Consider the following 17451-nt stretch of genomic DNA (forward strand, 5'->3'; position numbering starts at 1 on the left):
TAATCAACAGATTGTGAATCAGGTACAGAAGAGGAATTATAAAGATACAATGCTAAGATTAGTACTCTTAGTTAACTAATGCACTAGAGAAAATTTCAGTCTATTTAGGGATGATTCACAAAGAAGAAAAAGTGGAAAAAAGTCTTATGTGAGTTATTCATTGCAAAATATTGGCTGAGCATCTCAGGGAGTGGATATTTCCTTTTCCTGCAAACTTTGCCTCACTTATATCCTGTTAATGTCTGATTACTGCAATCACGCTCATTTGGTTCAATTGTTATGCTGAAGAAATGAAGTGGCTATCTCCCAGCACAGCCTGGAGAGCAGGCATGCACAAAGTCTCTGTAATTTTTTACACCTTTGCACAGAAGTACCAAAAATACGAAGCTGTCATCATACCACATTTCCCAAAGGTTACTCTTCCCCTTCGGAGGCAGGTATACTAAAGCAGTACAGCACTGAGCTGCATGAGAAGGAGTGATGGATTGTGACAGGGTCACTTTTTTCTTTTCTTTTAATGAATGTTCATTTTATCTCTTCCCACTCCCAGACTGAGGGCCCCAGGGCAATTCTGAGCTCAGGTGTAGGATGATTTACATGTTAATGTGGCACAAACAGGCAGTAGTCACTAGTTATTTATTCTGCTGTAACTGAAATGGCATAAATATGCCTGTCTTTCACTTCTGAGGTTCACTGGTTGCTATTCAGGGAATAAAGAAACAACAACAAAACACCAAGACCAAACAGAGCAGGAAGTCTTCTTGTCGGCAAGTGGATCCATGTCTCTGTCAGCCCCACGGAGTATTCAGCGGAAGACAGCAGCAATATTTATTTATTTGTTTCTTTGCACAATACAGAGAAGCAGCACTTAACCAAAACTCCAGGTGCCATGGCTACCAAGTAAAAATACCACATACGAAAACTAAATCGCCGATTATTTCTCACTTTTCCAAAGCCAAGAAAATAATGAAGTGCGGCCTAACCATCATTCGCTCTCCTTGGCCACAACACACTTCCTTATGCTTTATTATTCAGCAAGGTGAACTTCATAAAAATGGCTTTCCTGCCTACGTGCGTGTGAGCACAGCTCAGTCACCCGTGGTCAGAGCGCAGCGCAGGAAGAAGCAAGGCGTGACAGGCTGGGTGGGCTCACAGCCGGGGCACCCGCCATAGCTGAGAAACAAAAAAATAGCACAAGCGGTTGCCTGCCAGGCAGGTAATCTTCTAAGGGAGGTTAGAGTGGGGTCGTGCTCAGCCTCGTGCCTCCCACCCAGGGGCACGAGGGACTGCAGGGGGGGATCAAGGAGTTGATGTGGCCATTTGTATGGAGCAGGGCGTGCTGTGAGCCCCGGGGCACTGTGTGAAACTGCATGAGACCGTAAGAGTCAGTGCAATAATGGGGACATGCCACAGGACATGATCCCTTGCACTGACCACAGCTGGGGGCAGTGGGTGGGGGTCCCATGATGATGAGGGGCTGCTTGGGAGCTTGTGACCTCCTGCCGGCCATGCAGTCACGGAAGGAGAGTGGGAGCTGGCAGCAGGAGAGGAGGGACAAGCTTTGGTGGGGGAGCCATCTAGGAGGCTGATCTGATCCACAGATAGGAGCCAGTGTGCAGAGGCACCCATCCACTGGCCAGACCTGCTGTTGCCCAATGTTTGCTGCTTGCCTGGCATCTGGGTCCAGGATGTCGTGGAGAAGTTGCCAAGGGCTTGTCCAGCCCATGAACCTTCATCATCAATAACCACAGAATCACAGAATCGTATAGGTTGGAAAAGACCTTTAAGATCATCGAGTCCAACTGTAAACCTAACACTACCAAGACCACCACTACACCATGTCCCCAAGCACCTCATCCAAACGTCTTTTAAATACCTCCAGGGATGGCGACTCAACCACTTCCCTGGGCAGCCTGTTCCAATGCTTGATAACCCTTTCAGTGAAGAAAAATTTCCTAATATCCAGTCTAAACCTCCCCTGGCGCAACTTGAGGCCATTTCCTCTCGTCCTATCACTTGTTACCTGAGAGAAGAGACCGACCCCCACCTCTCTGCAACCTCCTTTCAGGTAGTTGTGGAGAGCAATAAGGTCTCCCCTCAGCCTCCTTTTCTCCAGGCTAAACAACCCCAGTTCCCTCAGCCGCTCCTCATCAGACTTGTGCTCCAGACCCTTCACCAGCTTCGTTGCCCTTCTCTGGACTCGCTCCAGCACCTCAATGTCTCTCTTGTAGTGAGGGGCCCAAAACTGAACACAGTATTCGAGGTGCAGCCTCACCAGTGCAGAGTACAGGGGCACGATCACTTCCCTAGTCCTGCTGGCCACGCTATTCCTGATACAAGCCAGGATGCCATTGGCTTTCTTGGCCACCTGGGCACACTGCTGGCTCATATTCAGGTGGCTGTCAACCAACACCCCCAAATACTGGTGAAGGAAAGCTTCAACACATCATGAATGACTACAGGGCTCTGCAGGGTAGTGGGAAGGGCAAGAGGGCCAAGGTTGTTCTCCTGGAGATTTTTGGAGTGTGTTAAGGACAATTTGTGATGCATGTAGTGGATGAGATCAGGGAAGACTTTGCTCTCAAATAAGAAAGAACTGATCTAAGGGTGTGAAGGCTGGTGGTAGTCTTGGCTGCATTGACCCTAATATAGGGGAGAGATCAGCTGACCAAATATCTGCTTTAGCATGAGCTGAATTGTCCTTTAGACTCCACTGACAATTCGCTAGCTCTCCATTGTCTCTGAGAAGAGTGTAGACATCTAATTTGTCAGCAGACATACCTAATTTGAGAGGTTTGAGTCTGGAGCATAATCCCATCCCATACTTCAGTAATTATGAGACAGCACACCAGTTTTGAAAGCAATTGAGAATTTTAGAGTACTTACAGAAAAGAACACGTGCACATTTGTAAGAACTGGTCTTATGCATCATGAAATGCAGTTCATTTCCCACTTCTATCACAGAGATCAGTTATAAATTCACTTACAGTTTATTCAGCTGCTTGCATATTGATGTCAAGTTCCATTTGAGCTGTGCAAGGATATCTGTGTGGGACTGGTTTGGTATAATGTACACATATGGGAGGTGCACACCCACCTGGAGTAGTAACTGGAGGCCAGGTAGCATCTCAAATGGCACTAAATGGCCACATTTGAGCAGCTGACCTGAGTCTTTATCCCTATAGATCAGGCTCTCTGTGTGAAACAAAGGTGATAATCTATGAGTTTCTCAGTCCTGTGATGTGAGGATAAACTAATGTTTGCCAGATGACTGTCTAAATAGGTAGCACAGTTGATGAAATGGTCTGAAACATAAGTTCTTCCTTTTTTAAGTCATTTTTGTACATTTCAAATAGGTATGAACGGTTTTTGTACAAAACTGACGCACCGTCATAACTTACAATTTGTGTCAGAATATGAAAGTAATCTTTGTTCTTTGATAGGTTTCAGCTTTGACTGCCAAAACACCCAGCAAAGTACAGTGAAGTAAAAATGTGGGGAAAATATGTCAGAGCCTACCCAAGCAGCCTGCTCCTGTGCAAGGGGCGAGCACAAGTCCCCATGCCCCATGAAGCTGACTTTAGTCTTCAAAATTTGGCAAACATGGCACTTGTGTGATATGCAGACCTTGTGCTTGGCTGCACAAAAAGGAGTTTTACTGTCAGCAAACACCACCCTCTGTGGGTTTCAATTACTTGAGAAGGAGCAAGGCAACTTGGCACTTCATCATTCTCTTGAAATTCTTAGAAGCTAGATGTCAGGGAACTGTACTTGAGCAGTCCTATTACAGTTCACTTTATATGTCAAATTCTAATTATGGGTCACACTATAGCATCTTTCAGAGGTTAATAACACTGCAGAGCATAATGAGAATATAAGTCAGTGGGTTATTAAAAGGATTCATAATATTTCATGAAAGCTTTTGCATGCAGGTTAGAAAATATGTTACCTCCGAGCCAATTTATCTGCTGGTAAATTTAAGAAACACCACAGACCTCAGTGGAGATATACTGAGTGCCATTTGCTGATAATCTGCCTTTTCATTTGTCTGTTGGTGTGCTCAGAATCAAAGCAGCTGAGGATGACTGCGATAGGCACTTTGGTAACTGAGACACAAATGCAGTGGTAGCTAGGGGCTTTGTTTGTTTGTTAGTTTTAATTTTTTTTCCCAGAGGTAAAGCATTGCCATGGAAAATTTTCATTTCTGTGCTTTATGGGCTAGTTTTCCGTGTTGCTGTGAATAAGAAGGCTTTCTTCATGGTAGAAGTGTCAGCACATAAGTAAACTAACTTGCATTTTTTGTTTTTGTTTTCTTTCTTACCAGTTAACGGGGATAAAAGTAGTCTCAATAGACTCTTGTTATAAGCTTGAGACGTTCTGGAAATAGAAATAGCAGTGAATTTTATATGGCATGTTGAAATATTTTTGCATATGGAGGATTTTTGTTTTCTAAAATACTTGGGGCTTCTTCATTATTGCTCAATTTCTCATACCCTCTCTTTCAATTTAAAGCAATAATTTCTCAGAAATCATTGATAGAAGCATTTAGTTAAATAGACCTGTGACTTATTCACTGTTTCTTTTTCTCTTTGTAAAAAATTTTTTTCAAAATCAAAATGAAATTGTTTCCAGTGTTTCCAACCATAAAAGACAACACTGTTCCTTTGCAAGCAGCCCTGTGGAAAAGAGTTGCTAATTACAAAACATAGAATGGAAAACCACTTATGGATTTGCCATAGTTCCTGTTAGTTTTGCTTTATGGTTTTTGAGGTACTCAGGTTCTAACTATTCTGGAAAATAAATGGGCCTCATTCTTTGGAAGATGACATTCTCTTAGAGGCTCTGCAGTGCCTGAGCACTATGGTACACTGAGGATATGCGCACTTAGGCATCATTTAATCTAAATTCAGCTATGAAAATGTAGTTGATTAATGCAATCTAGTCATCCAGGCCCAGCTATAGTCAGGGCATACAGAAGTGCATTTACAGAGCATAATACATCCCCTCTCAAGACAAGTGTCTAAAATAGTTGAAATGAATCACTCTTTGGAAGTACAGATCTCTTGCTGTTGCCTAATTGCCTTGACTCCTACTACAAAGACCCATTTTTTAAATGGCTAAAGTTAAGTGAAGTGACTTTAGTGACTATCTTGAGTCTGGAAATTCATCTGACTCCTTGCTATCTCTTTTGATAACTCTGTACCCAGTAATCCTTTGTCTCCATAGTAAGATCAGATTCTTCTAGGTAAAAAATTGCTTCTCTAAATTACACAGCTTTGATATAATAACAGTGTTACATCCGAGGACAAGCTATTGTGGCATGATGGCTAACTGCATATATTATACATACTAACATGCACGTATTGGGTTGGGTCTGATCTCTAATGACATCATTACAAATTTATTTACCACTCTTGATTGCAGCAGTCTCACTGGCACAAAACAGGAGTGACGTGGTTAAGAATCAGATCTTTAATGTCTATTGTAATGCTAAATACCATGGAAAAGTAGTAATCCATTTCAAATCCTCAGCACAGTAAAGCATATTTTTAAAAATTATTCACAATCCCATTTTTAGTTGCAAATTCTGATTTCAACTCTCTGTGCAAACCCACTGATTTCTCAGTACAGAGTATGACCGTAGCTACCCCAGGCACATATGAAGGTGTAAGTACTTAGTTGCTGACTAGATGGGACTCATGGCTCTGCACATAATATATTTCTTAGTTCAGTAGCTAGACCAAAAAAATGCACCCTAATTTTAGGGTTTTGGCCAAAAAAATCCCCTAGGACAAGCAACAGTTTTAGGTGGACACCTATAAATATGCAGAGGAGAATTACAGCCACCTAGGGACAGATTGATTGAAGGCAGTTGCCGCTATCACATGAGCAGGGACAAGGAGAGAATCCTGCTCCCCATTCACAAAATCAGCTTTTCCTGATTCCCCCTGCTGCATTTGCTGTGTCTTCCCTATTGCAGCCAGCAAGGTTAGAGGCCCTGCTGCCAAGAATTTCTTCCATTCCTTCTCCAAAAGCCATTCGTCCACCAGGGTTCCAGTCAGAAAAATACTGTTCAAGCATGTAATTAAAGACTCTGTCATTATGCGTATGCATGGGGGAGCTGAATTAAGTTGCATGAGCTGCTTTCCATAGGCCCTGAGAAAACTGTGATCCTAATGATTGCAGTGGGTAAAGAGCTGATTTCAGCCTGGATCCTGCTGTTAGGTTAATTAGCCTCCTAACCAAAGTATTGAGAGGTTGCTTTAAAAAAAATAAAATAACAAAGAACATGGACATCTGTCTGCAGTGGGTACATTTATTTTTCACTTTTATGCACACCTTCACCCTTGTCTTTTTGGTCCTGTTTCTATAACAGTGCTGGCATGCCATTTTCAGATTCCTGTTTTTAATACTTATTTAGTTTCCAGGTGCTAGGGAGATATAAAATCCTGTCTTGTTTTGTTTGGGTGGGTTTTGTTTTGTTTTGTTTTGTTTTGTTTTGTTTTGTTTTGTTTTTAGGTAGGGCTGGTACTAATTGGTTTCTAAGTTAAAGGAATAAAAGAAACTGTTAGCAAATCTGTTTTTGTGTTTTCTATCTGCATATTGTATTGAAAAGAGAAGATAATTATTCCACAGGGTTGAAGGTTGGTTACACTGGAGTTTATTGAATGTTGATTGGCATCCTCACACATGATTTAAATACTCTTTTGTGTCATCTGTGTTACAGAGCCAAGAGATCACAAATGGGACTGGAGCAGAACTTTTTGCTGCTTATTGGCAGAATAAAACTGTGTGTTTATTGTCTTCTGAAAAAAACCAATAGTTTTCAAAAGAAAACATTCTCCTTTTCTTCTCTTTTCTCCCATTTTTCCTCTTCTTATAATACTTAAACTTAACTGTCTTTCTTTCAAGGAGGGTTTTTCTTTTTTAACTTCATGGGGATTAAAATTTCATTAGCTAGGTTTGAATGTAAAATAGTTGTACCTAGCAAAACTATCAAAATGTTTATAAAATAACAGGGAAAAAAAAATCCATATCTGAAAAATTCTCACTCTTTCTCACAAATTAACCCATTCTTTTTCTGCTTTATTTGAAATGTCATTTTTCATTCAATAAACTGGTATCTGAGAAAAAAAAAGAACTAAACTCATTCAATTCTAAAGCCGGGTCAGTAAATAAAAGCCTCTGGTCTAAACTCCTCCTCTGGAGTGCATATGTATTTGGACAGACAGGTAAAACAGGGGCCTCAAAAGTCACTGGTTTATTCCTTTCAACCACAATCATCATATACATGCCAATAAGCTTATTTATATTTCTTATATGAGAAACCATTCCAGCTGTAAAGCTCAGTAGTAACGCACTCTGACAACCTTCACTCAAACAACTAAAGGATCGACACAGTTAGAATTGCTAATATTCAGTAGAGCTAACACTGAAAGATGGGTAAAATTTACTAAAATTACCATCACTGGGAAATAGAATCTTTCTTTTTTCCCCGAATATTTTCATGTAACATTTTCCAATATTTAATTAGCCGTGTTAATGATATCTAAATCCAGGGGTATTTCTCCTTCTGCCAGCTAATTATGGCACTCTAATTTTTGCTTCTGAGAGTGACACAGCTCCTGCTCAGTGTGTGGGGTCTTTTTCGCCATGTCCTCTTCTCAGATTTGAAGCCTGTGAGGTTAAAGGAAGATTCTAATGACACCCTCCAGGGTAGCCTCCTTTGAAGGCTAGGACCAAGAGCTTTGATTTCAGGTCACTCCCTATGTGGCTGCCTTTAAAGTTCATCTGAATTAACATTCAGTGATATTTTTGGCAGCTTTGACTGCCAGGAAAAATCATTACAGTGGAATAATAATGCAAATAAACTTTGCATAGTCCCATTAAATCATTAAATGCCACATTGTTCTGTAATGGGAGTGACATTTCAGTATTTCTAAAGCATCAAATGTGTCTCTGTGTTCACTGCCAGTTTCATGGTATTAATACTGGTGACAGAATACAATAACACTGGAACAAGAAACTAAGGGGTCCTAGGGCTTATATGATGTCTGCAGATACCCAAAATGACTGAAAAATACAGAGATAAAAGCATCACAAAAGAACTGTGCTGGGCTTTTTAGAGTGTGTTCGAACATTTGGTCCAGATTTTCAATGATACTCAATTTTTCTTTTGTCCTCTTTCTGACAAAAGCAAAAGGAAAAGATTAGTCGGCTGTCATCTGGAGAATATCCTCCAACTTTTGGTTGTGTTTTTTTGCTTTTTTCCTCCATATTTTTCTCCTTGTTGAAGAAACCCTTTGTAATGGTACTGCACCATGCACTTGAGTGTATAAAGCATAAAACCAGACCAAACCAAACAAATCTATTTTGCTTTTTAAAAGAGCTCTCTGAAGTCCAAAGACGTCTTCTGAGAAGAAGGCAAATTCTTTAGAGATATGAGAACTTTACTGTATTATTTTAATGAACTGTTAAAATGTTTATTTAAATGAGAAAAAGAAGAAAAAAAGAATGATCTAAATATGGCAAACAATAAAAAAATCAGGAAAATCAGGGAGAAAATCTCACCATATATTAAAGAATGGCATGTCCTAGGGGAGTGAGCAGAGAGAGCTTCAGAAATTATACCCATTCCTTCTCTGGCTGCTATGGGAATGCTTCTTTGAAGGAGCATTCCCATGTATGACCTTCAAGAACAGCCAGAGCTTAGATGGCTCTAACATTCCTTCAATGGAATGAGAGAGAATAAAGGAAAAAGACCCTAGGTTCATCAGGACATCCACTACAGTGTAAGCAGAGATCTGCAGGTCAGAAGGGGCCTTTCTGCTGACAGTTCATAGGGCCACTCAGGGATTTCACCTGGTATTTCCAGCTGCGGGGAAAAACATTCTCTACACTACCAGTGAGCGCGTCATTTCCCTTATGAAAGAAACCCAGACCGTGCCTAGGTGGGAAGGCAGCAAGCTGGGCAGCCAGTTCTCTGTTGAACATCTCTTTTGAAGACTTCAGCCTGAAGGTCTCCAGGTAACGGTTAGCAAATCCCCTCATTTGGATGAAATGCCTTGTTCCAGGCATTCAATTCCCTCACCACTAGTGTGTCTTTTCCCCACTTTGATTTGTGTTTATCTTTCCAGTGTTGGATCATGGCCCACACTATGGATTTTCTTGGGGTATGATAATTTTTTCCCTTTTTTTTTTATTGCCAAGGCACAGCTTCACCAGAGATGCATGTCACAGCTCCCACAGCTTCTTGTTAGTACCCTTTAGTCCTACTGCCATACAGCCAGTTGACAGCCCTATATGTTTGGTCCACATTGCCAAAGAAGAAAAGGCACTCTATAAAATGATTGAGCTGGCTGCATGTTTTAAACTGTTTACCTACTTTTGAATGACAGCAAATGGTAAACATCATTTATACCCCTTGCAATTAGAAAAGGGAAAGCATTCACCTGATGTTAAACATGATCCAATATTCTAAGTGAAGCTACATATCCTGGAGAGTCACTGGGAAGGTGAGTAAGCTGGTTACCTGTCCACTCACAGAGACTTTCAGGGTCTATAAGCTGTGGAGAAAATAATTTTCTGTTATTTTAGCTTATTCTTGCATTGAAGTTAGAAGATTGGAATCAAGAGCTGTGAGAAATTCTAGTTTCCACCACGGGGAATTAAAATCCCTTTTTGGCAGAAAAGGACAAACAAAAGAAAAAATGCTGAGTGTTTTTAAGGTAGAAATTCACCTGTCAAAGTTTGAGAACACTGGTCTTGTATTAGCCTGATAATAGCAGTCTCACTGCTCACAGCAATTGATGCAAATTAGAATGAAAATAAGTGTTAAAAGCAGTTTATAGTGGCCTGCAATTCACTGACATTTCATGGACCACTTATCAGCCATCAAAATTGCATAAGCTTTAATTTTACCATGACTTCTGAAGGCTTGAAAGAAAAAGTCAATAACTGTCTAATCCACTTGAGTTTGTGGGATGATGCTGAGTAGAATCTGGTAATAAGTGGCGAGACCCAGCTTTAAGCCACAGATCCTTGTTTGTGTGGTCACTTGACCTACCTTTGTGCACTGAGACACAGAAACACCTTCCCCAAATCTTTGCTGACAGGAGAGTGCAGAGACTTCAGTGAACCTTAGATTATTTGACTCTGGTCCTCAGCCTGCTTGACCATTAGCCATTCTGCAACATTGCCTACCCTTTCTAGCAAATGGATGAGAGGTTGTAACCATAGTCAGAAGTTACACATCTGTTCTCACAAGGCCCTTTTTCAAAATAAAATAGATAAGGGTGTCAATAAAGAATAATAACCAAAGTGTTTTTCTTCTTCAGATCTCACAGCATTTTTAAAGCAAGCAAGTAAGCCCAGGTCTTCTGATCCCATTGATCTCTTGTACTTCTTAGTGCAATTCCATACCATGTGTCAAGGTACTTTCTTCTCTTATTCCTATCATGTCAATGTACTGAGTTATAAAGTTAATATAGCAACTGAACTGTTTCTGCTCAGCTATTAAGACCACCCAATATATTTTAGCCATCTGAAAAGAAGACCTCACTGAAGAATACTTCCTACTCATTTAAAGGTAGGTTTCTGTGAGCATTAGAAGAAGACTGATCCTGCCATGGTCCACAAAGTACCACACACTTTGGACTCAGGAGTGTACTTAGGTACTTCACCCTTGTATTTTCATGGTTACTGTGCTCCTATTACTCCTCCACGCTCCCTAATGTGAGATGACTAGTACAGTAGTGCAATCACTGATCACCCCACAACCTCATAGGAAGGAAACTTTCCCAATCCTCCTTGCTATAGCAGAAATTCAGCACAGAGTATAGCTCTGCTCGTACGTTCCATTCAAGTGTCAGCCACAAACAGTGTCCTTAATTCCCACTGAATTTGTCTAATTCCCAAGGCTCAGTGATTTCAGTACATGGGTGTGAGTGTGAAGTCAAACTTACACCTTGTGTCTCTGGTAAACTGCTACGCTCTTAAATTAGGCAGAGGTTTTTCTCATAAATGGAATCACTAACAGCCTGTGCTCAGTGCCGTGGAATTTCCAATGCAGCGCTGCAAAGAAACACGCACAGAAATTTACCTCAGTGATTAAAACTCAGCCAGTCAGAAGCCTTCGGGTCTGCAATATCATTCAAACTGACAGAATAAAAATGTTTGACCTGATCTGTCACATTACAGCACTCAGCACCTACTTACGACAGTTTGACTTCATCCCATCGGACAGCTCCTTGTGCTTGAAGAGCCATTAGGAAGTCCTGCATTGTCTCCGTAGGTATTTAGCCTGTGGCGCTGGATGAGTGGTTCTGAACCACAGCCACAGCTCTTCATCTGAGGGAAAACTTAAAAAGAAAAGTAATGTGAGGTTCACAGAACCAGGAACATGGAAGCACCTCAAGTGCTTATGTTGCTTACAAAGCAAAAGCCTATTTTTAAGTGTACTGAGACCCAGAAGTCCAATCCTTATTGCCTTTCTTTAGAAAACGGAACTTGGGGTTTTCAAAATGCTGACTGCAGGGAAATTAAGTCCCAAATCCTGCTTTGTTGGGTCACTAAAACTGCCACTTGCAATAAATATTTAGAGTTCAGAGGCAATATTCATTTCAATCTGGACGATGGTCTGAGGGAACCTTATCTTTTCCATCTTCAGGTGACTACCTTGCCAAAAGTGCACACTTACACGCATGGGGCCCCAAGGACAGCAGTGTCAGTCTGATCCAGCATGTTTTTCATGGAACAAATCATTTTGTAACTGCCTTCCATCTTAGGAAATTACTGAACCAAACTCCCATTCCCCCCTGCTCCCTTGTTACCTACCTTTCTCTTTTATTCCAAATAAATTTGTCAGCTCTGTTGAGCCTTAACACATGGAGAAGCTGGGCTATGGGCTTTATCAGTTTCAAAATGTGCAAGAATGCTGATATAAGGTGTCCTCTCCCTGGGCTGCTGAGCCTTCTTAAACAGAGCTAATGTTGAATAAGTCAAAGGAGAAATCCTCCTGCTACTCTAGATGGGCAGGAAAAAACTGCTGCTTGCGTGGTCTTTGGAAGCATAGGAAGATCTTTAGCACTTGTCACAGTAATGCAAATTGCACCACTATCAAAGTACGCAACTAGTCATTAGTTCAGTATTTGAGTAGTATTTGGTGATACGTCTGACACATTGGGGCCAGACACGTTTGTGTAAAAAAACACAGCAAGGCGCCTCTGGTAGATGAGAAGCTTGGAAATGCCCCGTCTGCAGGTCATTGATTCATTGCTAGTAGTTTGTACTAGTCGTCACCAAATTGGGTACCTGGCTGTGGGGGCTGTTCAGTAGCAGCTGTCACAGAATGCGGTCACTGCAGCCTCACCCTTCCTCACAGCAGAGGAGAGGTCTGCTCCATCTCACTGTCCCAGCCTTCACCCACTCTGGGAGATGTCTCAGCACCCCAGTGATGTATGCAGCTGAGCTCAGGGGCCAGCTGTGGGTTTTATCTGATCACCACTGCATATAAAACTGAAGTATATACCTTTTACGTGACTTTCATTTTTTCTTTTTTTCAGATCTGACTCACGTTTGGGGAAAAAAAAAGAAAAAAGAAACACCCACCTATAAGCATCAGCTCCTCATCTGATAGGAGTCAGTTTGCAACTGACACTTTTCACTGCTGTCATGTTAGGACCAGAAATGATGGGCACAACAGCAAAGGATGCGGCCCACAGCTAAAATTGCAGTGAAAGACATATTTTCTCTCAACTTTCAATTCTTTTAATAAACAAACCCTAAACGTGAACAACCAAAAATAGTGTGTATGAGCTCATGGTGCAACTGGAAGAATATCCACACTGTAGGAAGAGAAAATGAATTATCTCTTCAAAATTCAAATTCAGACATAATCATGACAGCTGCTAAATTATCCATGAAGGACAGTGAAACCAGAAATCATTTCAATATGGTTCACAAACTGTAGTTCACATCCTTCTCAATTTCTAAATAGTTAAATGGACTGTTCTTTTAGCTGAGGTACAAAGGATAAATACAGCCTCGATCTATATCTGTGCACCCGTGCTAATAAGGTGTTAGTCCTCCTAATCCACAAGTGGTCAGGTGGTGAACTGACACTCAGCACATTTGAAACTTTCCTCAGTTGGGAGCACTTGAGAACAATTGTTCAGTGTGAGCTCCAAGCAGATTAACAAATGACTGTCTGGTTTTGTTTCTCCAACCTAGGAAAGAAAAAGAAAAAGAAAAAGAAAAAAAGAAAAAGAAAAAGAAAAAGAAAAAGAAAAAGAAAAAGAAAAAGAAAAAGAAAAAGAAAAAGGAAAAGGAAAAGGAAAAGGAAAAGGAAAAGAAAAAGAAAAAGAAAAAAGAAAAAGAAAGAAAAGAAAAAGAAAAAGAGAAAGAGAAAAATAAAAAGAAAAATAAAAAAAAGAGAAAGAAAGGAAATGTGTTGCATAAACTATTCAGCTGAAAGGAAAGAGAGCGAGCTAGCAGCCCCATCTGGTTAATCTCATTGCTCTCAGTCAATCAGCAATACACTTACGTGTGAGTTTTCAAAGCCTGCTTCTCATGAAAGGGATATTCTCTCCTCTCTACTTCTAATCCCAGAGGAAAGATATGAATTTTGCCTATTCAGTGAATTCAGGATATGGTAAGTAAATAGTTAGAAAGCTCTAGACATTTTATGCTGAGCTTTCTCTTTCTAAGGACAAAGTAGCCAGGTTTAAATGGTCTCTAGGTATGAAATGACTGGGGAAGGTCACAGTGTTTATACTAAGGAGAAGTGGACAGGCTAATTGACTACAGAGGCTGAAATGTGAAGCCTTTACCAAATAGATTGCAGAAATCATATTCCTGACAATAGCTGCTTGGGGTTTTATACCTGCCAGGCCAGCACATTTTCCCTTCTCCCTGGAGGAGATTTAAGCAGCAATGAATAGAGAATAAGTCTCTACCTAGCCATACAGAAATAAGCCAGCACCTGAAACAAAGGTGAAAACTAAGCCCACTTGGTTTCTTACTTGGTATTGCTAGGGCATACATTTGCCTTCTTCAGCAATTTCTACAGTCATCTTGCTCCTTCTCAAACATAAATATCTGCAAGTCATTATGTCTGGATACAAGCTCAAATACATTTAAAAACCTGGAGGGAAGGACGAGACTGAGAAGGACTGATTGTTGAGTGCCCTTAACTTGTTTCAATCAGCCATACAGTTTGGATGTTAGACTTTTAGTTCCAACACAACACTATATTTTTTAAATTATCTTACTTTAGTTCTTTGGTATTAATTATCACTTCTGGTACAATTGTGTGGGTGCACTGCATTTTACAGCTTCCTAGAAGGTAGATCCCTACTCAGAGGACGGTACAGTACGCTGGAATTCGTATAAATTCAACTGCACACACAAGCAAAAAATAGAGAGTACACATAGCCTCTGAGGAATGATTCACAAATAAGCCAAGATAAAATGAGTGCTTAGGTAAAGAAGGGACATGAAGAGTGAAATTTAAGGGTAAACGAAGGCAGCAAAGAACTGGGTGTAAAATTAGACTGAAGCAGAGCTGCAGGTGACACTGTGGAATTTTGCTGAGCTTGGAAAGCAAGAATGGAGAGCTTAAATGTAATGCAGCAAGTCACCAGACTCAATGAGGCACTTTAAAGCAGACTTTTTGCAATGCAGAGAAAAGTAATGATGTCCCTTCTGCCATGGGCTTCAAAGACTGGACTTCTGCAAAAACATTCCCATACAGATGTTCTGATTAGTCCAAAATAGAAACAAACATGCTGGCAGTCTTATTGTCAGTTCAGATTTTTTCAGGTCACCTGATTTATTTATTTTTTTTTAAATTACCTTCTTTTTTAGCAAATATTCTTGGTTTCATAATGTGGCATATCCAAACAAGATGTTCACAGCTGTCACTCCTAATGAAGTGGTCCACTGCACTTCATACTAGGCTTGAGCCGAAAGTAAAAATAGTGCGTGAAGCACCATGCCCATTTTGTGTAATTGCGCCACATTTATTGAGAAAACTCCTGCCTTGTAAATCTGGTTATAACTTGTGGTATGAGAGATTCACATTCAAGTTCCATCTTTGACTGACATGCAGGATCTGAAACAAGTGTCTCTGCTTTACTGTTCAAGAATCCACAAAGAGTCAAAATGGAGCAGCTCTTTTTCTTCTGCGGTGTCACCAACAGACAGTCTATCAAATATTTACAGTTCTAAACCAACTGAAGGTACTGCCAACTGCTTTTCTTGCTAAAATACCCTTTATAATATATTATTGAACCATCTTTAAAAGCCAAGCACATAATTAAACCCTTTGCATTAGTACAATATGTCCGTTCAGTCCTTCAATCTTCTTTTAAGATGTGATATACATTCTAGCAGCTACATGAAAGATTCAAAGGCTATGGTCCGCTTACAGCACAGACTGCTTGTTATTTAATCTCCCATCACTAAGACAACTGTCCTCCTGGAAATAAGGAAAATATGTTATCTTTAAATCACAGTTTTATAGGCAAATTGTTAAATAATTGAACAGCCCAGCTGTCACAAAGGAATAATCATGTATAGATATGAAACTCTGTGTAACATTTTGTATCTAAACATTGAAGGAAGAAGTGAAAAGGAATAATTTTACTTGTTTTCATGATTAAAATTTCTGAAAGCCCGTCATCTGGTAGGACTGAAGAACAGCAATTAACAATGCTTAAAGTGACAAAAGAAATTTTGCTTAAAAACTCAAACAAATGCAACCATAAACCTGCAGTGCTGATAATGCACTTTTACATACACTTTACCTGCAGCCCATGAATGCCACAGTTTAGGGCATGATTTATAAAAGGCTGCCAATAATATAGTATGATGTCAGTATGTTTCAATACGATTTATTTCAAAGCTATGCAAAGACTAAATTGATAGTCATGAATGTGTTTTAAGTAGGGCTGGCCAGGACACAAAATCAGGAAGATCTGCAAATATTTTGGAAAAATGCCAACTAACAATTCTACAACCATATCACTCCACTGAGATCTAAGCAACCAAAATTTCCTCAGATCTATCACTTATGCATACACACACCTGCATTTGCCACTAGTATGAAAATTAAGTTTTCTAGAGGCTGCTTCAACTGGTAGGTGGTACCAATACCTATTTTCTCTTCATTAATTCCTTATATTTTGCATAACCACACTGTTGTCTTCCCTTGGATTTCTGCTTGTTATTTTGCTTTGTTTTCCTCCTCAGGTTTGCCCATCAGTTCACTTACCTTTATCTTATACAAACAAATTATATAGGTTTCAGTCTGGGAAAAATGATTGCATGGATTGGATAGAGTCTTCAGTTTAGCTGTCCTTTAATTTCTTCTGATTATAAAAGTGATTCATCCACATGCAAAAGAGATGGAAAAAACCCTGACTGCCATTCTCATCCTGTCCTACATATAGGGCTCAACTGAGGCCAAATGAATTACACTAATGAAGAAGAGGGAGGTCAAGCGTAGAGATGAGAAAATGGTTTTCAAATAAATAAATTTCAAATAAATATGCCAGCTTTACACCATTTCTTTTCTGTAGACAAGATTTACTTCATCTTTAAACGTAACAATAAACCTACATACACTAGAAATTAAACTTTTGGTTATAGTCATAGGGTTTCAACAGGCTTTTTCTCATGAGAGCATGGACTTTAGAGCTGATTGCTTTTCTGAAAATACTCTGGCCACTGCTGTTGAAGGAATGGTGATTGAGCAAGGAAAAGGTAATTATCCTAAAATGTACAGCTGTAGCTAGAACTGTTACCTGTAGCTTAAAGCCAGCAATGTAGAGTTCATCTGGGGAGAAAGCAAGCGTCTTTTGCTGAGCAGCTGAGATAGATAGGCTAATGCTACAAGTTTATTCAAGGAGCAGCCTCCTAAATAGAGAGACTATACTGAGCTGCCTAGAACAGGAAACTTGCTTCGTTTAGTATTACTTATGCATTCTTGTGTTCTGAATAATGAAATGTCACCTAAGGCCAGAGTCTGAAATAAATTCAAAGAGGCAGTGGTTCTTCTGTGGGCTAGTAACACAGTGCCCCACTTTACAGTGTTAAAGCCAAAAATAAATTTAAAAAGAAAAATGTTGGAGAATCCTGTAGTGGAGAATTGTTTTGTTTTATAAAATCTAAATATTTTAAAAGTGGAAATGATAACAGTGGAGAGTCCAGAGAGGTTAAGATTAGAGGTCTGAATAGAGACACTTTTAGGAAGATCTTGGAAGAACAAAGGATTGAGTTTGACCTCTGGGAATAGCGTGGGGGAAGGAACAGGCAGAAAAAGCCAGTTTGTTCTCCTCTGCGTCCTAAGAAGTAAAACAGCTCCCACCTCATTTGCACACCGATTGCATTATGACTTTCCCACAAAGTTTTTGACAGCTTTATAAGACATATACAGATTAAAAAGGTAAT

This window comes from Mycteria americana, chromosome 1 (assembly GCF_035582795.1).
Source record: "Mycteria americana isolate JAX WOST 10 ecotype Jacksonville Zoo and Gardens chromosome 1, USCA_MyAme_1.0, whole genome shotgun sequence".
Classification (NCBI taxonomy): Eukaryota; Metazoa; Chordata; class Aves; order Ciconiiformes; family Ciconiidae; genus Mycteria; species Mycteria americana.